Source organism: Buteo buteo, chromosome 15, assembly GCF_964188355.1.
Source record: "Buteo buteo chromosome 15, bButBut1.hap1.1, whole genome shotgun sequence".
NCBI classification, from domain to species: domain Eukaryota; kingdom Metazoa; phylum Chordata; class Aves; order Accipitriformes; family Accipitridae; genus Buteo; species Buteo buteo.
Window position 1 is genome coordinate 29928854 of NC_134185.1, and position 24479 is coordinate 29953332.

Genomic DNA, 24479 nt, shown 5'->3' on the forward strand with positions numbered 1-24479 from the left:
AGTGTTTAAATACATCAGAAATACAACTGTTTGTTAGTCCACCTCTTGGCTGCCCACGTGCAAGCATGAATAGTGTTATTTAGTTTCTTGTCCTTGATCTTGTCTAATTAGACCTCAGACTCCAGGGCAAAGACTGCTTTCAAACTCATGATCATCTTGTGAGCACCCTCAACTAGAGTTTCTGGCCCTTACCAGAAGCCTCCAGTTAATAGAGGACAGTAGCTGTCCTGAAGCCCAGACGCTAGTGAGCGAGGCAAATTTCTGATGACATAAGGGGTGACAAGAAAGAAAAATCCCCTTCAAATTGTGTGACCAGAGGAGAAGCAGAGTTTATTAAATTGCTTTTAACCATTCTTTTTTTTTTTTTTCTTAAAGCAGGCTCAGCAAACTGTAATAAACACCAGGCGCAAAAGATTTTAAGATATACCTGGTTTTCCGTAGTGCTGAAGTACCTTTAAGTATACCAGCATGGCGGGAATGAATAAACAGAGGATGCTACTCCTGGGCATTGCCGTGCTGAGCTGTGACGGGGGAATCGCTGCCCGCTCCCGTTGCCTGTGGCATGTTCATCTCACACCGCCATGAGTTGCCCACTCCGAGCAGCCACCGAGGGAGCAGGCAGGCTCGGGGGGGGCTGGCAGGCACCTCTCCTAAACTTCTGTGTTCCTGAAGAAGTGTGACGGTACGGCACAATTGGGTATTGCCTGCGTTCACAGCCAGAGCCACCAGCGGCTCCCATCGCTTCTTCCACACCAAACACAGACTTGGGGAGGTCGTGGTGGGAAGCCCGAAGGCAAGCGCTCCAGAATCGGGTCTAGCACGCACCCAAAGGTTCCCCGAGAGCCTCGCGGCGGGCAGGGGAGTCACGGGGACTCCCTCGAGCTCCACGTCTCAGGTGCTTCACGCTCAGCTTCAGCCCGCTTGCTTCAGGGGAGCTGAGCGCAGGATGGTTGGAGGGATGAAAGCCACCCGGCAGGCTACAGCGGGACGCCCCGTTCCGATCGACCCAAGGCCATAGTCCAAACAAATCCGAAGCTGAGACTTTCTACCCAGCTTGGGGTAGCGAACGAACAAACTGAAGTTTATATACTGCAAAACTTCATCCGGATCGGACTAGACTGGCAGGCCCTTATCTCAACAGAGGGGAAGATCATTCCTGTTTCCTTCCTTTATTTTGCTGGCTCTCTTGCGCAGAACCGCAGCTTACACAATACCAATTAAGCCATTTATGGAATACAGAGTTGTCATTTTTGTAAAAAAAAAATCCCTTGCAAAGGATGCGGGGCCAGTTTGGGTGCAGAGCCGCTCGGCGGCAGAGCTGCCGAAAGCACCCTGCCGCGGCCACGCTCCATCAGCCGCCGTGGCCTCGCCTGGGTCGCTGCTATTCCCTGTTACACGCAGCGGGCAGCACCACCATCCAGAGCATGTGTTGTAATATCAATTTATAGTCTGTTATTATTTTCCTGCTTTTGGGGGAAGCTGGCACCTCCCAGCTCGGTTTTCCTGCCAGCAAGACAAAGATTAGGCACAGCATAATAACGTTGTCAATATAGTTTACTAAAATGTGATTAATCAAAAGAGCACATGGGAAACAAAGCGTGGAAAAGCAGAAGGTAATGATTGACTGTAGCCACAAGGCAGTAATAAAAGGGGTCTAGAAAGCAGATTTTCAGCGTGTAAGTGAAAAAGTTCAGGCTTTTAAAAGGATCAGAGCTTTCATAATTTCATGATCAGAGCACTTCTTAATAGGACATGGCAATTGCTCCTGTAAAAGGACTTTCTGGAAAATGGTCCTCAGATAGTATTATCTAGACCTGCATGTGGTAATTAAATCTGCATTGGACTTTTGTTACCATCACCTTACATAAAATGCCTTGGTTTGGATAAAATAATTTCTCTTAAAACATGATTTAGAGTAAATTTTCCAGCTGTAGTTCTGAAGGGACAGTCCTAGCAGGATTCAAAATGAGGTTGTTATGTTTTTTAAGTTTATCTTACAGTCCAGGAGGTGTTCCGTATTGAATCTGTACCTAGGAAAGAGATTTACAGTTATGTTTTAAGGCAGCAGTATTTTACAAAAAGGAACTTAGGGAGAGATAATAGGATGAGGAAAAAAAAATGCTGGAGAAGGGATTATGTGCCCGAAAGCATCTTTTTTTTTTTTTTTCTTTCCCTTACATCTCTGGCAGTTTAATAAATGCTTTGCCTTGTTTGTGTCCTTTGACTGCCATGGTGACAACAGCACTGATACCACAGCACAGACTGCTCCCATGTTTCACCAGCTTTGTGAATCTGTGCAGAAGGGAACAAAACCAGACCCTTCTTGTCTCTTCGGGCAGCCGATGCCCTGGAATCCTGACCTAGGGTGCAGAACTTGTGGTTCCCTCCTTTTCTTTTGCACAGACTTTCTGCACGACCTTCAGTTCAAAATCCACAGGTGAAAAACAGAGATGCCGCTGGCCCCTGACGGAGCAGCTGTGAGGATGACCACGTCCAGGGCCACGTTGGTTCTTCGTCGCTCTGGTAATGGCATATATCATCAATGTATAAATGGCACAGATAGGCTGAGGTGTTAAAGAATCCCGATAATCCTTTGTAACTTCTTTTTTTAAAACGCTACATGAAGGCTGTTTTAAAAGACAGCTTGTAAAGCTTCCGTGTACAGCCTTAGACTCAAGAAAAGACGTTGCATATGATTTGGCTTAATAACAGCTTCATCTATACATGAAGTTGGCTTTATCAGCAAATGAAAAGCCTTCATTACTCTATAGCTCATTGGAATGAACCGGTGTTAACCTGCGGAATTAAATCGGAACCCTTGAGAGCAGGGACGGTCCTGGGAGACGCGGGTGGCTGGTGGCAGACGTGGGACCGGGGTGCCACCTCGTGGCATGTTCAAAAGATATTTTTGTCAATAAGCAGAGGCTCGTTGCCCTGTAGAGGACAGCAAGAAGTTGTACTTGTTTATATCCACAATAAAACTAAAAATAAGGGGATAAGCGGCCAGCAGAATGTCCTGGGAACAGAATAAACCCAATGACTGCATGACTGTACGTCCTTCAGATAGGAGTGAAATACGAGGACAAGTAGCAAATATGCCTTTAGAAAAAAACTGGGAGCTCTCATTTTCTAAAGAGTCTATTGGCTGTAAAAGTCATGCAAAATTTTGCGTTCACTCACCAGCAAGATATTTCATATGAGATTGGAAAAAACTTCAGAAGCGGAACTAACGTAGGGCTGTAACTTAAAAGAGATAGCCAGAAAGAAAAGGTAATGACAGAGATAAAAGATCAAGTTTGGATGTGAAAGCTCCCATTCCCAAATTTTCCAATAAACTATAAAAAATCAGAGTTAACAGTCTTAACCAGAAACTCAGCTGCTGGTTTAAACTGATCTATAGTTAAAGTATAGTCTTCCTTACCTTCCTTATTTCTCCTGCAGTGCATTCCCATCAACCTTTGCTGGGAGATGGAAGGCAATTGGGCAAGCTTTTGAGGAAGACCAGAAATGAAAGTAAAAATACTTGTGAACCAGTATCTCAGAATATATCACAGTTAGAAACAGTCAGCTACACTTTGAGAATGTGATGCTAATAATAATTATAATAGTAATAAAAAACATATTGACTTTATTGTTTGAAATACTTCTATTCTAGCCTGTGCAGCCATGTGCCAGCTCACTTTTGTAATGTGCTTTTGATTGTACTGCCAGTCCTCTGCAAAATAGCCCACCTTTTTCTGGGGCTTCAGCGAGCGAGTGGCATGAGTTACTTATTATTTAAAACAAAAATATCGACAAAGATTCCAAGAAAGTTGCTTCTTCCACCTGTTAAAAACAACTACCCTGTTCCTTCCCTCCCTCATGTTAATTTAAGGCCCAGGAAATGGGGAGTCAGAAACTGCGGTAACTGTTCAACCGATGCTGAAGGTGAACACTGATCCTGGAGTCTTTTCACTCCAAACCAGGACACCTTTAATCACAGTGGGACCTGAAATGGTAGGACATCAGCAAGAGGACTGGTTCCCACTCTTTGCCTGGTGGATATTTGTCTTCTGCACGAGGGCAAGTTTCAGGTCTGGCATTGGACTGAAAAGGGATTGTGAAGGTCATTAGGTAGCGTCTTCAGAGACTATGCTTTCATTCCTAGCAAAATACTGGAAACTGTACTCTTCCTTTGTGTGCAAGAGCTATTCTGGTGATTTTTCTAGGTTTCTAAAGGCTTACATATGATTATCCTTTCTCAGATGACTCTAAAGCTGGACTCACGGTGCTAAGAGTGTGCAAACATACTACTGCAAAATGAGTTAAAACCAAGGGAAATGCTTCTTTTGTTCCTATTCTGTAAAACCATACCTATACCTATTCTGGAAAACTAGTCAACACCCAAAATTCACTTTAGCTGCTTCTAAAATGACCCATCATTTTCTGAGGTAGAAAACAGCAACTTCTTCCACCAACCACTGAGCCTGAAGAGAGAGGGGGGAATCTCAGAGACCTACACAGCTATCTCAGTGCAACTCACGTAAACTGGTAATTATAGGGGAAAGTCCAAGACAGAATAACAAAATTAGGACTCCCAGGATCTTAGGAGACCCACTGAGCTATTCCCCTGGCCCAGTCTGAGACCCTTGCTGAGATGCCCGCCCAGCCTGCTCTTAACAACCTCCAGCCATAGGAATGCAATAATTCCTTAGGTTACATCCTTTGGTCCTTGCACTTAACTGTTATCGGGCACCTTTTCTTAATACCTAAAGGATGAGAACAGCCCTTTGGACTGTTTGCTTTCTGCCTTAAAGCAAAGGTGATCCCATCCCTTTGTACCCCTTTGAAGCTTCTTTGTCACAAAAAATATAGTGGAGGACCTCGGGATTTCTGAGGAGGCACTCCTATCTGCCTTGGAGGGCAGCCCAGACTGCAGTACGCCTCCGGCACACCCTGGGAAAGGCAGCCAAAGCCATTATTTCCAGTGGTGCTTTCACATCAGGGCAAAGTACTCCTGCATAACTGTGGCCTGCCAATATTAAGGAGTGATATGGGTGATGCAAGGGCCTTGGCTTGCTCCTGGCAGCAGGGAGGATCCCTGCTAAAGCATAATCTGCCAACTGTGCTAGCCTCTGTTTTGCAGTACGTCTACGCTAACGAGTATATTCATTTATTATCAGTATTTCTTGTTCTACCTACAGCAGTGTACCGGGTCTGGCTGGGATGGAGCTTATTTTCCCGATAGCAGTCCTCACAGTGCTGTGCTTTTTATTTTTAGCTAGAAGGGAGTTAGTTGATAACACCCCAGTGTTTTGGCTACTGCTGAGCAGTGCTCCCACAGCATCCCGCATCGCTCCAACACTCCCCAGGCCAGTAGGCTGGGGGGTGTCAGTGGGAGAGTTTGGGAGGGGACATGGCCGGGACAGCTGATCCAAACTGACCAAAGGGATATTGCCTACCATATAACTGTCGTGCTCAGCAATAAAAGCTAAGAGAGGGATTAATTTTTAAGGCATTTGTCTTCCAGAGCACTGGCTATGTGTACCAAGGCCCTGTTTCCCAGAGAGTCAATGGGCATCACCTGCTGATGCAAAGTAGAAAATAAATCTTTTTTTCTTGCTTTGCTTCCACATGTGGCCGTCGCTTTCTTTCATTAAACTGCCTTTATCTCAACCCACGAGTTTTTAATCTGATTTTTCTCCCCCTGTCCCACCGAGGAGGGGGGGTGAGAGAGCGGCTGGGTGGGGGTCTGGTGGCCAGGGACTGCTCCACCACGAAAGGAGAGGTTCTCCCACTGCCCCCTCGGTCACCCCCCAAATCAGGGGCAGGGGGGGCTGCCAGTGAAGAAGGGCAGCTCTTGCTGGAGCCCTGGGTGTGGGTTTGGATGCGCAGCTGATGGGACAGAGCTGGGAGCAACTCTCCCCTCCCCAGCTGCCACGGCACCCGCACCGGTTTTAGGAACTGAGGTGTGGTGGGGGAAGCGAGACAGATGCTAGTGACGGGGAGGTATTAATTAAAACTCCCTTTGCCCTCTCTGTCCACCTCCCCAAGAATACCTGGGATCTCTCTTGCCCCCCCCAACCATATTCCCAACAACGCTGGGGGGGGGGGGGGCCTGTGCAAATACCCTGTGAAGAGGCAGTCCGCCCCTGAGGTGAGCAAACCCCGTGGAGGATCGCAGGCCCCTTCCCGCCAGGAGGGAGATGGAGGGGACGGAAAGGAAAATAGGAAAATATGGTATTTCTAAGCGATGGGCAACAGCCCTGCCAGTGCAGTTTTAGGCAGACAGTGCTCGGCAGCCCTCCGCTGACTCCTAGAAACCCTGTGGGGGGGGCACAGGGTGTCCATGGGCAGTTTTGTGAGGGGCAGACTTCCAGACAGACGACTTCCAGACAGACTTCCAGACAGGCGCTGCAGCCCGGCTCGCTTCCCCCGCACCTGCACAGGGCGCCGAGGCTTGGCACACTCCCCCCGTGCGCTGCTCCTCCAAACTACCGTTTGCGTCTTAAAACTCGCTTCTGGGCAGCAGCCGGCCGATTGCTCCCTGAGTTGAAAGAGCAGAAAGAGAAGGGTGGAGAGAATCCTGAAAAGCAAAAGGATCAGGGAGGGGGAAAAAAAAAAGAAAAAATTTTCTTCCCTGACCGGGAATCGAACCCGGGCCGCGGCGGTGAGAGCGCCGAATCCTAACCACTAGACCACCAGGGATCGGCATACACTGCTCTTAACTCCTTCCCCAAGAGCTCACGCCCATAACCACGCCCCCGCGCCTCACCGCCCTGCTAGTTTCTCTTCTTCGTGCTCCCACCTCCCGGCCAGTACCAAGTCCCGGAGGCAGCGGGGTGTAGGGAGGGACGTTCCATTCCACCCCACGGAAAAGGGGGGGAGGGCGCCGGCAGGGTGGGGCGGAGGGAGGGCGCCTCAGGCGAGGCGGGAGAGGGCCCTCGCCGTGGGCGGGAGGTGGGATGGCGGCGGGACGGAGCGCCCGGCCCTGCCGTCGGTCCGGCGGTGCAGGAGCGGGAGCAGGCGTGCCCCCCACGGCGCGGCAGGCAAGAGCTGGGCGGCCGGGGCCTCGGCGGCAGCGGGGTTGCTTTTTTCCTCGTTTCGTGTTGCCTGTTCCTGCTGTTCCTCACAGGACGGTCTCTCTGCGGGCCGTTGTGGCGGCTGCGGGCCGGGCCTCGTCAGCCGAGCGCTCTGCGCTGCAGACCCCGGCTGGTGGTGCTTTGACCTGCTCCGTCTTAACTGCTTTTCAGGCAGGCGGTGGAACCAAAAAGAGCACAGCTTCGCCGGTTTTCGGTGTTTGGTTTTGGGGGGAGAGGCGATCAGAAAGGCCTACCTCAGGTGGGAGCCCATGGCTCCCCAGAGGGAAGCCTGACTGGCCTTGCGCTGCCAGGGCCCTCTTGCAGGATCGATAGGAATCTGGAACTTTGCTTCTTTGGGTGAGGTTTCTCTGAGAGAGGCAACTGGAACGTTGCTTCTTTTGGTGAGGTTTCTCCGACAGAGGAATCTGGAACGTTGCTTCGTTTGGTGAGGTTTCTGTGAGAGCAGTGGAAACTCTGCCACGGATGCAGATGACATCTGCATAAGCGCTTTTTCTTCTGGCATGTTGATTTCATCGGCAAAGTAGATGTGTGAGCCGTGATAGCCAAAGTAATTTTCCCTGTTTAAGCAGTGGCCATAAAATAAGAGGGCTTGCTCTACACAAGCAAATTCTCTAGTTCTCAAACCCTCTGCCTCTGAAATGCATTACATAGGAAACCTTTTCCCTGTTAAGATAGATAAGCTTCAGACTTCATGCTTGTGGGCTATGCAAATATGCCTTAGCTTATCTTGAAAAGCTTTAGAGTCTGAAAGCAAACTTAAGGAGACCTCTTTCTTCGGAGATGTACTGAGGAGGTTTGGGTGTTTGGTTTCCATCTCACCAAAGTCCCTGTTCAGCCAATGGTTCATTTCATGCCAAACCTTTCACGGTGGCAGGCTTGAACAAAATGTGTATCTCGATTGTGATGGAGCTTTCTTTTGTCCAGTGTGAGCAATTTTACTGTGCAATGATGTAGATAACTTACAAAATGTGAGGTTCCCATCAGGCCCTATTAGATATAGTCAGATACCTTACATACCGCAAGAACTCCGCTTGATGTGTTTAGTGATAGCAGCTTCTTTGGTAAGACGAGGCCATTTCAGTCCCTGAGGAGACAAAGCTGTGGAGCACTGGAGACAGAGCACAGCTCACGCTGAGGTACCACCAGGGCCTGAGGCGACTGCAAAGAGGGGGACGTGGTTAGGTGGGAGAGGTCACCTGGTCCCAGCAGGTAATCTGTGCCCCTTGTTGAAGAGCAAGGCAAAGTGGGACCTGGTTTCCTGTAACTATGAGCCAAGGGAAAATTTGCCAGTGCAGATGTAGGGATGATTTTGGCCCCGGAACCTGCAAGGAACACCAACCAAATATTAAGGTGGTTCTATACCACAGAAACTGAGCTAGCTTTAAAGGACTTTGTAAGCTTCACTAGCTCCATGGTTAAAAGCATAGGCTTCCCCACCCTGGGTGCTTCTCAGGTGCGTTTTGGAAGGGTTGTGACTTCTGTGCTTCCATGGCTGTGATGCTAGCAGCACTTGAGACAGCTAAGTTAAAACTAGGGTAGATCCACGTCAGCTGCATTTGGAGTGTTGAAGACGTGTGTTACAGAAGGGTTGTTGCCACTCTTTGTTCTTAGAGTACCTCCGTTGTGCAACACCTCAGAGGAATGCAGGGGTGAGCCCCCCAATTCTTAAGCTGCCTGAGTGACAGAGACAAAATATTTCCTCCGACAATTTCAGAAAAGTAGCTGACCCTATGAAAGAGGGAATCTCATGGCTGATGGCAGGGTGGGCAAACGTGTTTTGTCCATGTCTTAGGAAAGTGTTAGATGTAGAAACAAATAATTCCTGCTCTGTTATCATATAATCGTAGTATAGTTTGGGTTGGAAGGGACCTTTAAAGGTCATCTATTCCAACCGCCCTGCCATAAGCAGGGACATTTTCAACTAGATCAGGTTGCTCAGAGCCACGTCCAACCTGGCCTCGAACACTTCCAGGGATGGGGCATCTACCATCTCTTTGGGCAACCTGTGCCAGTGTTTCACCATCCTTATCGTAAAAATATTCTTTGTTATATCTAGTCTAAATCTACCTTCTTTTAGTTTAAAACCATTACCCCGTGTTCTATCGCTATGCTTGACAATTAGCAAGTTATTTTCAAGATGTGTAATGTATCATACTAAATTTCTGTTACCCAGTGAAAGGGTCGTTGATGACAGCTGTAAGAGTAGTGAAAACTCTAATGTATGTACTTGAGAAGTTTCACTGAAATAAGAAATCTTTTCCTGGATGTGAACCCAGGTTGTGGGGTGTGGGGGGCTGACCACTAGACCACCAGGAAAGCAGCACTGAGAGTCATATGCTGTCTAGTTATTTTTAGAAATAGCTTTCTTTTCTGTACAAGTCATGTGCACTGACAAAAGATTATGCCTCTTCTGTGGTTTCCTATATCTGATAGAGAAATGCATCAGTGAAACTGTCAGCGATTCAGCCTCCTGCCAGCGCAGAAGCAGCCAGTGCCTGTGCCTGCATCCCCGCGATGCTAGTTGGAGAAGAATGATCCTCCTGAAAGCGCCAGGGAAGGAATGTCAGAGGCCGATGTGTCTTTTCACTTAACACAACGGAACGGCAGTGTGTCAGTAAAACCAAGTGAGTAACATTCAATGCTAGAGGTACTGTGCCCCAGCTTTCAGAGTTTGGTATGCAAAGCTGAATTTTGGAACCTGAAAAATCAGAGCAATTACTTTAAATGCAAGCTGTAAAGCAGCATGCAATTAACTTGTCTGTTCCATATGAATATATTACATTTTATTATTACTTTAATTTGCCATGTTAATTGATGCGTGACAGTAGGTTTACTATGTGAAAACAACTAAGAATAACATCAAAGTAATGTGCTAATTTACTGAAAGTATATTATTTGGGTATGCTTCTGCTGTATAATGGTAAGTACAAATTGTCTTTAGTACCCGGGGTACATGCTTCAGCACTAGTGAAAATCCTTGATTTGCACAGAAGCTGTAAATGCTATTTATAACTATGTGTAATGTCTGCATTTATCACTCCTCTCTTTCCTCAACTGTGTATTTCATCTGGAAAGTCTTGGCATTAACTTTTCTTCTTTAAGTTAGACAGCTTTAAAATGTACATCATCCCAGTTTCAGGGAGGCGTAGAGGAGAGGGAAGGAAAAGATGATGCACAGTCTTTTGCTGTTTTATGTTTAATTTCCATGTATGGTCAGAATGATTACTTAACTGTTAGATTATAATGATTTTCTGGGGGAAAAATACCATTGTGGTTTATATTTCTTGTATCTACTTTCACCATAATAATGTTTTTATGGAAAGAATCTAAGGAAAGTCTCAAAAGGCGTTGTCCAAATGTTACAGCAGTTCTGATACTCCTAGCTCCAAGATCATCTTCCAAGCTGTACAGTGACTTGCTCTATCTTCTTGTATTTTAATTTAAGTAGGGCTAGAGGGCAGTATGTGAGAATTTGCAGTGTCATGTCTTAATACTGTGCAGACTAGGCATTCACTATTAAAGAAAATATTTTAAAGATCCTGAAGAAAAATGGGGGAGTAACTCACCAGAAATACTTTTATAAATAATTGTACAAGTTCTTGTATTGTTTTCCTTGATCTTCCGTTCTTCCCCTGACACCATATTTGGTCCAGGAGAACCTGTGTCAGCTTTTTTTCTCTTAGCCTGTGCTAAAATGCATGTGATTCTGGGGTTTGGGATAAGGTATGGCGGTGGAGTGTCCACTGAACTCAACAAAATATCTTAGTTGAAACAAATATGACTTTTTTTATCATCTCCTCTGTATCTCAGCAGATTCCTTTTCTTTTAGTCTTTCTTCTGCAGAGCATTTTGGAAGCAACTTCTGGTTTGCTCTACTAGACAGTAGAAACGGGTGCACAGAATCAGTTATTAGGGGAGAACTTCTTATAAAAGTTTCAAGCTGTGGTCTCTTTCTCTGTCATTTTTGTGAAACTTGTAGAAGTTTTCAGTAACTCGGTCAAATTGAGTTATATCCAGACAATCAATTCAAAGTTACAGGGTTAGTTGGGGACACTCAGAAAATTCATCATTACATAAACCAAAGAAACTAGGCTAAAAATAGCAATGTATTGTTACAAAAGTCAACCCCCAGTGCATGGTAGGATCAAGCAGAGCCTCAATTATGCATAAAAGTCTGCCTATATGAAACCTATTTTGTGACTACTTCATGGTGAATAATTGTAAGAGTAATTGGGGAAAAACCAGGATGACTGCTAACGGCAAAAGAAAAGATTGGTGTCACTTTTATTTTATACCTTTTCAAAACTGGACTGTTATGGTATTCAAGCTCATCAGTGTAATGATGGCAGGTTGTCTGTCTTAAATGAGCTGTAAGCTAGCAGTTACAGATGGTAAAAAAAAAAAATTAATTACATGAACCACACATGAGCAACACAGTATTTTTTTATATTAGCATAAGCTGATCTGAGTGCAGGCCATAAACTTCTTGTCAGTACTTGGGACAATTTTTTTCTCTGTAATGTATGCAGCTCTATTAATATTCACTGAAGTGCGTATTGTGGGAGATCAACCCTTATTCAAACACTGTACTTAAGTATCCCAAGTCTATTCTGTCTTCCATGTGTTATTATACATGTGAGTTTGTGTGAGAAATCTTTTTCAAGGGTAAAAATTCACAATTTGGTAGTGATTAAAAAAGCAAACCTGTATTTTATCTCCATCAAAATAGTGCAATAAGTGATAAACCAAATGTGCCCAATCCTGAAATGAATGAGCGACATGAATTTAAGATTTTCTCAGATATTCTAAACATTGATATCACAAAGACAATTAATAAAATGATGTTAGATCATTTGTATTCAATTCAATTGCCATGGATCCTATTGCCACGAGAAAGAGCAAACCATTCAGACCATCTTCTATCCTCTATGCTATAGAGACCCAAACTAAACTTTATTTCAGAGGTTTTATTTCGAAGGTGATGTGTGTGTATATAATCGTTTTAACAGGTAGTCAGGCATTACCTCTTACTTCCAAACTCAGTAAAAGAAAATGGTACATTAGATCCCACTCACACAGTTTCTTCCAATGACATGAAGTCTGTGGGTTGAGCTCCAGGCAATAACCCACAGTGCTGTAACCAGAACTTGTATGATGCTTCTGTTCCAGCCCTAGCCTGCTTATTCTGCTGCTCTGACAGGAGCTTGAGTGATTTCTTCCCCATGCCAGTAGGCTAGAATATGTATTTGAAATGCTTGGGGCAATGTAAATACTGTAGAAACTTGTAGTTTCTTTGTCTGCTGTATGGAATCTATGCATTGTCCTCATAGAGCTTTTAACACAATGCAGTAGAGGTGCTTGGAACAATGACGGACAGTGAACTGGTACATTAGGACAGAGACAACTTTTCCTGGAGCTAAAATAAGGCGTTAGTCACTGTCATTGTTGTGCAAGTTCAGCTGAGAGCTAAGTGGGTTTTCCACACTTCGATGGATAGGGCTGCATATATTCTACTGCAATTTGGCAAATCTGAAAGAAGTCAAGTAAGCGCTACTCATTTAGGTCTGCAGTTTTCTTCCTCTTTTTTCCCCATTTTGTTACCTAAGCAGTACTGGAGGAGTAACTGAGAGCAGGGCCCCATTCTGTGCTGCATTGGAGAATCCTCATGCCAGTGTGGTCTTGGAGATTTTAACCAGTGTAACTTTAGGTTTGCCTATCTGTTGCCTGCGTAATAATACAGATACAAGATGTGGTAACTGCAGTATGCCATCAAAATGTATCCTCTAAGCAGGAGACTATGTTTTAAAAAAAGATCTGTACCTTGTAAAATAAACTGGTTTGGAGGAGAAAAAAAAACCCAACCAAAACTGATGCAAACTTCAATTTTAGCTGGAAGTAGAGCAGCAAGTTTCGTGGAGGAGTGGAGATGGTTATTGTCCCCGTGCCGACACTGAGTGGTAGAAGGCACATGCTACGGGTAGGGCAATGGTAGTGGCCGGAGGTGGCTGTGTGTCCATATTGGAGTTGCATTCAGTCCTGAAATTGACACAAAGTATTTTGGAATGGATCTTTAAGCAGCTGCTAGGTTAAAAAATAGGCTGTTGACAGATACCCTTCTTAGTTAAAACTTGTTGGATGTGTAACATTATAACTACTAAGAAAAATGGTTCTGATGTTGAGACACCTGCATACCACTTGCTATTTTATTTTTGCACATTCTTTTAGTATGTGTATGTATACGCTTTGCGTTTTAGTTTATGCAGGTATCTACCTATCTTCAGGCTTTTGAACTGCAGAATTGGGGGTTTAATGGTGTTACAATACCGTGGGCCTTTCCTTAAGCTTTCCGCTCTTTCAGAGCTGGTTACTGACCGAAGGAGGGAATACGAAGCTGTATCTTGTTTAGGCTAGCCGCAAACGTCTGGAAGGGTTACCTGGAGTTATCTCGGGTAAGGGAATGGAGTTGCTGGTACCTGTAGCGCGTTTTGGGGGTTGGGCGAAGAAGCCTGCGTGCTGGCAGCGTGGCGACAGCAGATCCAAGTTCGCACGGTTTTCAGTTTCCCAGGGATCTCAAGGCTTTGCTTAACCTCCATTTCCAAAACGGGCTGTTTTGTTTCAGTACTGCCCTTGAGAAAACTCCTCTCCGGAGGCAGAGCTTGGGTTTTATGAAGAAACACTCCGCGCTCGGCTTCATTTTATTTTTGGCCCCCAAGACAGACCCCCTTCCCCAGCACAGGGCTTGCCGGCCCCGCACCGCGCCGCGGGGGGTGGGTGGGTGCCGGGTTCCGTGAAGCGGCTGGGGAAAAGCTCACCTTTCCCTTCTCTTCCCTCCCCTCCCGGCCCGCTGCTCCGCTCCGACCCCCGCTGCCGGAGCGCTGCGCCCTGCCGGACGAGAGCCCGCCGACCCCCGTCCCCGCAGCCGGCCGGGAGGCGGGATCGGCGGGGCGGGGCGGAGAGCGGCGGGGCTGGCGCTGCTCCGGCCGAGCGGGGAGCGCTGCAGCCGGCGCTCCCGCAGCCGCCTCCTCCCGCCGCCGCCGCCGCCGCCGCCGCCGCCCGGTAGCGGGGCCTGGGCACCGTACCGTGCCGCGGGGCCGCCATGCCGCCGCCCGCCCGCCCTGCAGGTGCGCGCCGCGGGGGAGGCCGCCTTATTTTCCCGTTTACGCCGCGGCGAGGGGAGGGCGGCGGGCGGGAGCGTCTGCTCGGCCACGGCCTTGTTGCCGGGCGGGGGGTGCGGGGGCCGGAGGGGCCGTTCGCCTGCTCGGGTCGTGTGGGGAGGTGAGGGGCGGCCCCGCGCTGGGGACGCGTTTCTGCTGGGAGGTTGCGGGGGGGGGGGGGGGCGGCGGTGGTGACCTGCCCGCGGTGTTCGGGGTGCCTGCGAGCCCCGGGTTTCGCCTCTGCTGCCGCCTTGAACCGGCCGGGGGAGCTGAGCGGATTGCTTTGTTGGCTTTCACGGCCCCAAAGCTCATTTATTTCCTCCCTCCCGGGATCTTGGATGACTTACTGGAATGTTCCAGGCTCTCTCTCTCTATTAATTTATAGTTTCAGGTTGTCATGAGTAAGAAGCGCTGCCGGGGGCCAGAGGTGTGTTAGGAACTGATTTGTGTCTCTCTAATCTGGGCAACGGACTTTCCGTGCCTCGTCGTACGCTACTTCGGAGTTGTTTTTCAGCTGCAGGGGCTTACCTGCGTGTTGGTGATGCGCGTGCAATATTACAGTGCTAAAGGATGCAGTAACTGTTTGTCCTCTAGGTGATGAAATAAGATGATGAACGCTTAGACTCGGTAACAGGGTTTTACCATGTGTTTACTTTACACGCCACAATTATTGTTCTCCCATTAAGCAGTCATACATTTCTTGTATTAATGCGTAATGATGGACTTTTAAGATGGGTAGGTGCCTATTAATTGATTATGGTTTGCCTCAAATGCTGTGACCCAGACTAAGGGCCTGTGTTTGGATACTTACAATGCATATTGGTGAACTCTCCCAGCATATTGAATCAGCAAGTGTTTACATAGCGTGGAAATCATGTGCTGCTAATATTGTTCTTTTGGAGGTGTATGTATACACACGCAGAGTTCAGAAAATTAATGGAGAAGGCAGTAGAAAACGCCAAGAAAAGTATGCATGCGTATATACTTTCTGAATGAAAATTACTTTATCAGAAATATATGTCTTTAAATGTAAGTCATGGTTAAAAATATATAAGTCCTAGTGCATTTTAGGCTGCTTTCTCTTTCATTCTTTTACCTGGAAGATGTCCATAAATATACACAAAATATTTTAAGGATGTAAACAGGCAGGTAATGTTGGTCCTATGAAGAGTTGTATCGAAGCTGTTGGGACTGCTTGTAGACAAAATGTTGTCTGACGGCTTCCCCTCCCCCTGGCTTTTTTTTTTCCCAAATTTTTTCCTTTTTTAAAATTTTTTTTCCTTTTTTCAAATTTTTCCTTTTTTCAATTTTTTTCCTTTTTTCAATTTTTTTCCTTTTTTCAATTTTTCTTTTTTCAGTTTTCTTTTTCTCCAATTTTTTCTTTTTTCAAATTTTTTCTTTTTTTTTAATAACAAATCAAAATCTTGGGCTTGAAAGGAAATTGTATGCTTCAGTTAAATTCAGTACCTTTTTTTCTTGTTGTGTGTTATGTTAGGAAAAATTCTAGAAATACTGATTTGTCTAAGTCAGTTGTGAGGCACAGTCTCTCAGTCTTGCTCCTTGCCTTTGCCCAGTGTCCTGTTCTCGCTGCACCAGCAGCCACACTCCCATTTGGATTCATCACATCTACTGCCAAAATGATAAGTGATTCCCTTTGGAGTTGAAGTGACTTAGAATTGATTGGAACAGTTGTCTTCTTATTGTATAGGAATATGGCTTTGTTGCTTTGTGTATCCAGGATTTTGAAAGAGAAGAGTACAATTGGCTGGGGATTTGCTCTAGTAAATATTTGGCTAGCTTATGGTCCTGACTTCAGTGGACAGCTTGCAGTGTTAGGGAGTAAGTTCCTCTATTCAAATAAAGGTGAATTCATTGGGAAGTGATTTGGGCTGGAGAATAACATTTCTTCAAAAAGGTTATTAACAAAATTGTGAGAATCCTATAGATGGGTGCTGCAGTCAGAGTGGCTCCCTGCAGTCACCCATCTGGGTAAGTGTTTCAAAGGTGAGAAATTAGTGTGAGCCTCTGCAGCATGATCTGACACAAGAAGTTACTGCCCCAGATAGCTGGAGATGTTCACAAATTATAATTATGATGGAAATGAGGTATGGAGGGACTCAATTTCCCTTTGCTTTCCAGTAGGCATTGAAGGAAAGCTGGAATATAACCAATGTCGAGAAACATGGTAAAACTCCCTGTCTGGCATCTGGGTTGTTCCCTCTGTGTCTCAGCAGGTGCCTGACACAGCAGCAGGCAGTCATAGTCCTCGACTCTACTGGCAGGGTGAATCTAGTGTCATCACCCAAGAAGCAGCAGACTGACAACTCTCTTATTCCTCATGATCAATAAGCCAAAAAAGTCTAAGGCTTTATGGGCACTGCTCTTGTTTTAGTGAGGTATCCGCTCGCTGGTGTAGTCATTGACAGTGGGGATGGCTGCCTGCCACAGAGTTGGTGGTTTCTCGCTCCCTGCTGTGAGGGAGCTGGGCCTCGGGATCTGTGCCCTTGTGGAGGAAAATGCAGGAGTCACGCTGCTGCTGCTGCTGTGAGTTTGTCCTGGGCGTTAAGATTGCTTTCCCAAAAAGAGAAAACTAACACTACAGTTGAGGAGTGAAGTCAGTGTTAAGAGCATTCAGGTGGCCTCCTTTGACCAGGAAGAAAAGCAGGTTAGGAGAAACAAGTTTTCACACTTTATTATGTTTTTTTAAAAATCTGACTGGTTTCCTTATTCCCATGCCATTTTTCCCTAGCTGGATTCATGAAACAGTGAGGCAGTGACAAAATTCACAGCAAGCTAGAGGAATTATATTCCCCCCGCAAACGTAATGTTTCAGATCGATTCATTAAACACATACATGGCAGTATTCTTTTTTTCCCCCTTTTCTTTGCAAACCCTTCTGATTGTAGGCAGAAAGCTATCCTTCTTTGTTCTTGATCAAAATATCTGGTGGGTGTGAGTGGTTGTGCCGCTGCTGTAAGGTGTCTGCTATGAACTGTTTGTTCAGTTTTGGGGAGGGCAGCACGCTGCAGCGGGGCAGGGGGCTGTGGTTGTTTGTCTGCAGGTTCTCCTCTGCTTGCCTGCAAGGGCAGGGTGCAGGCAGGCTTCGTGGGGTCTGTCAGTACTTCCTGATGGGTTGCAATGCAGAAGGTAGTAGTAAGTGCCAAGAAGGGTGAGTTACTCTACGTGCAGTACTTTGCTCTTGCACCTGTGCTGCTCCCAGTGTCTGACCAAGCTTGGAGAAATAGTACCAGTATTTCAGCTTAGTATGGTATAGCATCCTAGTGACATACATGTACTTATTTGAGACGTAATGATTTGTCATGGAACCACAGTTTATCCTTTAGGAAGACTTCTGGCTTAGACTTGAGCTCTCAGTGGATAGAGTACTCATCATAATCTTATTAAGTCTTTCTGATTGTTATTTATCTTGTTTTCAAGATGCGAGCTGTGCTTTCAGTTGCATGCCTCAAATTCCATGTGTTGTGTGGTCCTAAGGCCTTGTCAGCTAGATGCAGCTGTTCCTGCTCTCAGTTATACTGTCCCCTGTAGTACTCATGCCTTGTAATTAAGCATTAGGCCTCCTCTGGTATGCTACACGTAGATCCCACTGAGGTGCCACTTTTTTCCTTTTGTTGCCTTTCTTATGGCTACTATGTATGCTATACAGGTTTGTTTTTCAACATCCTTTTTGAAATGCAGGTTGTATGACTACCCGTCATATTTAAGTAATGGTGATATCAACCTGGTTTAGAGGAACAGAAAACATCCAAGCTAAGCAGGGAAGTTATACCTGTTTATACAGGCAAGATTTGTGTTTACCTTTTGGTTACAGTGTCAAATTAGGATTGTTTATGTTTCATTCTGCATTCACTTAGCAGGATTTAAAAGCCTTTTATTAATAGCTACTAATTTCTAGAAAGGAAATTTTCTTACAGTGGTCTCACCCACTAGCGACTGATTTTGGGATCTTCCCATAGTGTTTGTGTAGATGTCTGAGAGACATTTCCCTAAAATCGAAGACTCCCTGGGCAGACAAAGAGCTGTCCCAGTGCAACAGTTAGAGGAAATCACAGCTTTGTTTTAGAAGTTCACAGTGAGAGCTACTGCTTCCTTGAACTCAGCCTTATCTTAAGAAAAGGTAATTTATTCCCTGACTCATTTTTCAAGTAAATTTAACCTTTTCTAACAGTGCGCTCTCTATCTGCTGCTACTCCTTGTCTGTTTTTTTCTGCGTGCTGTCCCACATGCCATCTGTCTTATTTTCTGGTTTGTTTTCTTTTTAAATACTCTAAGCTAATGCAGCAGATAGAAGTATGAATATTTATGAACCTTCACTGCCACCTTCCTTCCCTCTGAGGGGAAGAGGTGTGGATGGCTTCCTGCCAGGTCGGATGATGCTGTGATTGCAGAAGCTAATTGGGATCTGCCCAGGTTGTTACTTGGAGGGGATGCTACAAGGAACAACTCGGTATTGTCAGTAGCTCAGCAGTGCTTGCATGCTGTGTCAGTAGTCACTGAGCACAAATAATGTAGTAGGTAGCACTAATCTATTGCTGTAGTTAACGGTCTCATGGTCAAGTAATGCCCCAGTCTGGTGGCAAGGGCTTTATTTTACCATCAACTTAAGTAGCATTTTATAATGTTTTTTAAGTAGCTGTACTGATGCCAGAGACCTGGGCACTTCTGATAAAGCTGGGTGTAATACTGTATGCAGGTTTTTGTAGCTGTAACAAGCTCAGCAAAGATTTGTAGGCCAGAGAGTGGCTTGATTTTTTCCTTCATGCTTTCTCACAAAGATTCAGATAATTCAAAGGAGCATTGAAGAGTATAATAAAGTAATTTTACACATTAAGATTATTTGTATGATATTTAGAATATATATTAAAAAGAAACTCATCACTTACAATATATAAGCAATGTTTGACTTTTTGTACTCCCTTTTTTTCCATCCCGGTTGCTGATCAAACCTTTTGCAGCGAAGCTGGTGAAGACTGATGGCTAAAGGTAGCAGCTATGATAACTCATAACATAAAATCCAGGCAGTTCCATCTGTCCCAGCTCCAAAAGCTTCTGAAATGCCGGTGTTGCCCACTAGGTGCGTGGTACAAGTGATGACATCCTGGTGACAATGGGTGGAGAACCCAGGAGATAAAACTTTGACTCTTACTTTGTTACAGAACAGTGTGCTGAAACGTGTTCAGGTATGTGGTGAAAGATTGACTTTGCCTGCTGTAAGCCAGTCACTTGTGCAGATATGGCCCAAATAATTAACAACTGTGCAACAGATGATGAACATGAAAGTCCCCTGGCTGCCCAGATCTGTGGGCTCAAGTAGCAAGCAGTCTGAGTAGTCATCAGAGCAGTTAGGAGGTGGACTCAATGATCTTGAAGGTCTTTTCCAACCTAAATGATTCTGTGATTCTGTGAATTCGGAACCACAGAAGAATGACGGGTGGCTTTCTGCCAGTGTGGTTACCCAGTCCTTGTGCTTGGGTATCAGCTGAAGAAATTTCTTTTGACTTGCAAGTAATTTGGTTTTTTGTTTTGTGGTTTGGGTTGTTTTGGGTTTTTTTAGCGTATGGTGCTGAGCTGTGTTGGTTAGGTATGCCTTGTTGTCAGGGGCGAGTAGATGGTGGCAGGTGGCTGGCATCATCTCATCACTGTACAGAGGCTAGGCAGGAACTTGTGGTGGCATCTAAATTTGTGTCCTGCTACAGTCATGCTTACAGGATGGAAAGTAAGATTTCCTGTGTTGGCCAAGTGCCAATGTGGTTGCTCATTGGGGCACATTTGTTTCCTTATATACAGGAGTTCTGGATTCCTTAAAATTGAGCTCTGCTGCTAACTGATCACTCAGTGGTTAAATTTTTAAGTGGGTTATTTGTTTTGAAAATTGGATTTCCCTTTGTAATGCATTAGTTCTGTTAGTACAAGTAACACATTGGTTGTCATGAAAAGAGATTAAGCAGCTGGAGATTAGTTTTCTTTTCTCCTGCTCTGTTGACACTGTGCACTTGACCCTATTGTGTAAGTAGTAAGTTTCAGTGTTTTGTCAACTAGTTGTGTCCTTTCCTGAGCCCTGCTCTGGTAGTTCCCAGTCCCAGGCTGAGCTTGGCAAGTAACAGGCAGGTTTTACGGGAAGGGGACTAGATACTGATCTTGAGACCAAAATGGTACAGCAAATACAAGAAATCCAGAATCTTCTACAGGGAGGGTGGGAAGAGCAAGTAACATAAACCCCAGGAAACAACCAGGCCTTAGGCAGTGGCATGTGTTGGAGAATTCTCCTGGGCTCCAGAGATGGTGAGCTGTGGAAAAAACACTGCGCCCAGGAGAGCGGTTCCTAGCCCTTCTGCTCAACTCTGAGCGTGCTTCAGATTAAGCTTGTGAGAAGAGCAAGGAAGGTGCGTTCCCTTTCTTGTTTTCCTCCTGGGAAGGAAATGCAGACCCAGACCTGGTAGCAGGGGCACGCTGCTCCTCACAGAATGGGGCCCTGCTACACTATGAACCAGCCACAATTGATGAGTGCCCTGGGCAGTCTGTGCAAATGCCAGTGGAAAGCCAAGGAGGTTTGCAAAAGGAAAGCTGGTGGAGCTGAAGGGGCTACCTGTAGCACCAAACCTAATTTTAAGATGCTTCTGAGGAAATGTGTATTTCTTTGTACCTGGTAACTGTAATGTGTTCATTTTGTCACTTGGACCAGTATAGGATTTGGGATGTAAGGGCTTCAAGTTATTAAATTTATTTCTTGGGCAAAATTATTGTCATCCCTCAGTAAATGCTAACAGACCTTTAAAAGCCTCTCTTCTGGCTGTGTTTTTTTGTTGTTGGTTTTTTTCCCCAGTATCTAGAAACTTTGTAAACAATCAAACTTCCATGGATGTCACTGAAATCAGGACATCCTGTCTTGTACTTCAGTACTGAGTACAGTTTTTAACTCTGAACTGCTTTGCAGTCAGCATTATATTGCATTTAAAATAAAAGTTTTACTTGCTACTGAGTTTTGTAACTGTTTAAGTTTTGATTCCTTCTTCATCCCACATACTATTTGTTGTGAATTCTGTGATGAAAGAGCTATGGATGATTATTTTCTCACTGAAAGGCTCTAGGATGACAGCATACTGTGTTATAAATTGGAATTTACTTTATCTGGCCTTGAAACATATCTTTCTTCCTGCTTCTCTTCCCTGTTTTTTTTTCTTTCTACTTCACCGAGTCCAGCAAGCAGATAGCTCAGAAAAGCAATTTTGACCTGTGGAACCTAGTGCCAGATACTACGTCTTCATTAGGTTAGCCCAGCCATGTGTTCGAGATTGGAAGTGTGCATTTTAATCCTAGGTCTCGTAATAGTTATTGGTAGGAACATGAATCTAGCACTGGGGTAATACACTTCCCACAGGTGATGTGTCAGTCCTTTTTAGCTACAAATCACTAATGTACCCATATGGGGTAGGTGTAAGCTGCTTTTACTGTTTTTTTTAAAGGTGTAGGTCTCTACCCAGTTTGGACATATTTTCAGAGCAGCTGTGAAAAGGTCTGAATTGCTGTCTGCTAAATTTTGAGTTTTAACACCAAAACTGGAAGCACTAGAGCCCCTCAAAAAAAGAGGCTTTAACATGAACCAAAAAACCCACCAAAACTTATTAATACATTAACTGTTTTGGCTGGCTTCAACTTGAGCAAGGGCAAGCAAATACTTTGATGTAGCTATAAACAAGTGAAGACAAGGTTTTGTTTTAAATGTGTTGGGCAATCTGAAACACTTGCCATTACCAGCTATGTTGGGCATAACTTGTGGTGAATGGAAAGTTAGCAGCCTTCATCTTTGGGCTCCAATTCTGCAAATGTGTGCTTAGGTATTACAAGCATGACTTGGGTAAGTGAGTAGTCCCTCTGAATGCACTTGGTACATGAGTAGGGAGCTCAGCGATGTTGTGGTACCCAGTGATATGGCTGAGATGGTTTCCATGAAAATGCAGCACTGGAGGAATTGAAGCTACTTGTAAAATTAGGTCAAATTTTGTGAAGATTTTTGTTTGGTTTGTTTGGGGTTTTTTTTTCCTCAGCAAAAAGGAATATCTAGCTTCAGAAATGCTAAGTTACTTTGTCAGTACTGTCAGTGTAAGATGTTCAAATTTTAGTTTCAAAATCAGCCTGTTTTCTTCAACAAGAGCACCTAGATTCAATAATAATGTTTAAAACACTTCAGTAATCTGGAAGTAAAATATATACTGCTGGGTTTTTACCAGAAAATTTCTACACTTCTGTTTTTTTATGCAACAGTGCTCAACTTTATTAAAGTGTATTTTTAACTTTTTGTTGTTTTTTTTTAACTAAGCCCTGAACCATCTCACTGACTGAACACATCCAGAGTTGAACAAATGAAATCCAGATTAGGTATGCTGAAAAAAGGATAGCATATAGCTGTTTTGTATGAAGCATTCTGTTGTTATGTCTTTTCTGCATACAGAGAAATAGGTTGCTAACTTCTATTTACCTGAATAATTTTGAGTAGACACTTAGCTGTGCACAGATGGTTAGAACACAGAAAAGTAGAGAAAACTTATTTTTCTGTTTCTGGAAAGTAGCAAGCAGCTATTCAGAGACTCACTAATTTGGTAGGTAAATGTAACTGTGCTATGGTATATAGCAAGGGGAATTCAGTTTGAGAGGGGAGTTTTTGCTTTTTGTGTAGTGCAAGGTGACGATACAAGGCCAGAAATGGGGTGTAGTGTTGTTCAGGAATCCGGAGATGGAGTAATGAAAATAGTAGGATAATAAAGGTTTTAAGGATGTTTCAGAAGAGCAAGACAACTAAATCATTCTCAGTTACACAATACCTAAAGGAATTTTGCAAGGAGGAAGGAAATAATTAGAAACATTGCTGCTTTTAAAATGGGCTTCAGACTATGCAGTGGGTAGAGGGTATGTCGATTGTTGTAGTTTTAATGCATCTAACGCTGCCAACATCTGAGCACCTGTGAAGCTGTGGTGTAACACAAGGTCACTCTCAACAGACTATAATGCAATAAATGTTGCAGGTTAAGGAATTGAAAAATAAACAATGAAGGTTTCTAGTGTTAATTTTATACATCACAAATGTACAGGATTTTCTGTTACAATTAAACTTCACTATGTTACTTAATGTACAGTGTATGCAATGTGACACAGTTAAGGTTGCTATGGAAACCTGGCATTTTGGTTCTGTTAACGGTGTTTCAGATGGGAAAACATTTGCATTGCATTACTGCGAGACTCCTTTCTACCCCCACTTCTCAGCTCCTTTGGTTCTCAGTTGGGAGGTAGGTGACAGAAAAAAAGCCATGGCCTGGAATTTGCATGAGTCAGGGTTGATTGGAAAAAAGGGATGTTGAGCTGAAACTTAAAAATTATAATTTTTCTGTCAAGTAGGTATTGCGTCTTGAGTTGCTTTTTGAAGTGAGGAAGTATTTAAATGTTAATCTTTCACAGTGTAGTGTCAGTGGGCTGTTAATTTCAGGGTCTTTTTCTAAAAACTTGAAAATGATGGGTACTTTCTAAAGAAAAGTTTCCAGTAATTTTCACAGCATGATTATGAATATTGTTGGAAATGTACTTGACCTAAAATATAGTGACCAGTTCTAATACTTCCTGTTAGATTGATGGGGGTTTTTTTCATATTTTAACACTTCCTTGTTGCCTGGCCTTATTCTGTAAAGCATTGAGAACATGTTAACCAAGTCTCATTGAGTACAATGGGAATATTTACAAGTATAAATGTAACTTTACACTTAATCATTGTGGGACCTAAACTAATTGTAAGTAGGAGGTGATTTATGGTACCTGTGATTTACGGTACAGGTATTTGTGCCAAGCATCAAGCTGTATCTTTGTGGTTTAAGTGACTCTTTGAAAACCTGTCTCTTCGTGCTCTGCCTCTGCTTTATTTACTGTTGGTATAAATGCCTTTATTGGGTTGGTGAGAAAAGAGCTGGGAAGCGAGAGAGCCAGTTTGCTGTGAAGCGGAGAACATGCATTGATTTTTCAGTCTGTTTCTCATCTCATGAATGCTGGCCATAGGTCTCAGCAGCACTCGTCTTTCCAAGTGTGCGGTTGCTGAGGCCCACCAAACGAAGTCGCTGCTCGGGGAGTTAACGTTGACGGTTATCTGCCCAAGCTTTCTGCTGCAGGTCTGCCTTCTGTGGCAGAAGTAAGGGTGTGCTCGCAGTTTGGCTGTGCGCAGCAAAGCCCGCTGGAAGTGGGT

General features: G+C 44.6%; 1 protein-coding gene and 1 non-coding gene across 5 annotated transcripts in view; one reads left to right on the plus strand and one right to left on the minus strand.

The window, feature by feature from the left end:
- Positions 1-6615: 6615 nt before the first annotated feature.
- TRNAE-CUC (transfer RNA glutamic acid (anticodon CUC)) lies at positions 6616-6687 on the minus strand. Its single transcript has one exon. It is a non-coding gene; the product is annotated as a tRNA-Glu (tRNA).
- A 245-nt stretch (positions 6688-6932) lies between these two features.
- Positions 6933-24479, plus strand: part of NCOA7 (nuclear receptor coactivator 7) — a 99630-nt gene continuing 82083 nt past the window's right edge. For 3 of the 4 annotated variants that reach the window (XM_075046884.1, XM_075046888.1, XM_075046887.1), the window contains exons 1-2: positions 6933-7028; positions 9516-9706. The gene's annotated coding sequence lies outside the window, so the exon portion shown is untranslated. Of the gene's footprint in view, positions 7029-9515; positions 9707-14056; positions 14204-24479 lie in introns of those variants that run through there. The other variant, XM_075046886.1, reaches the window with a different exon arrangement.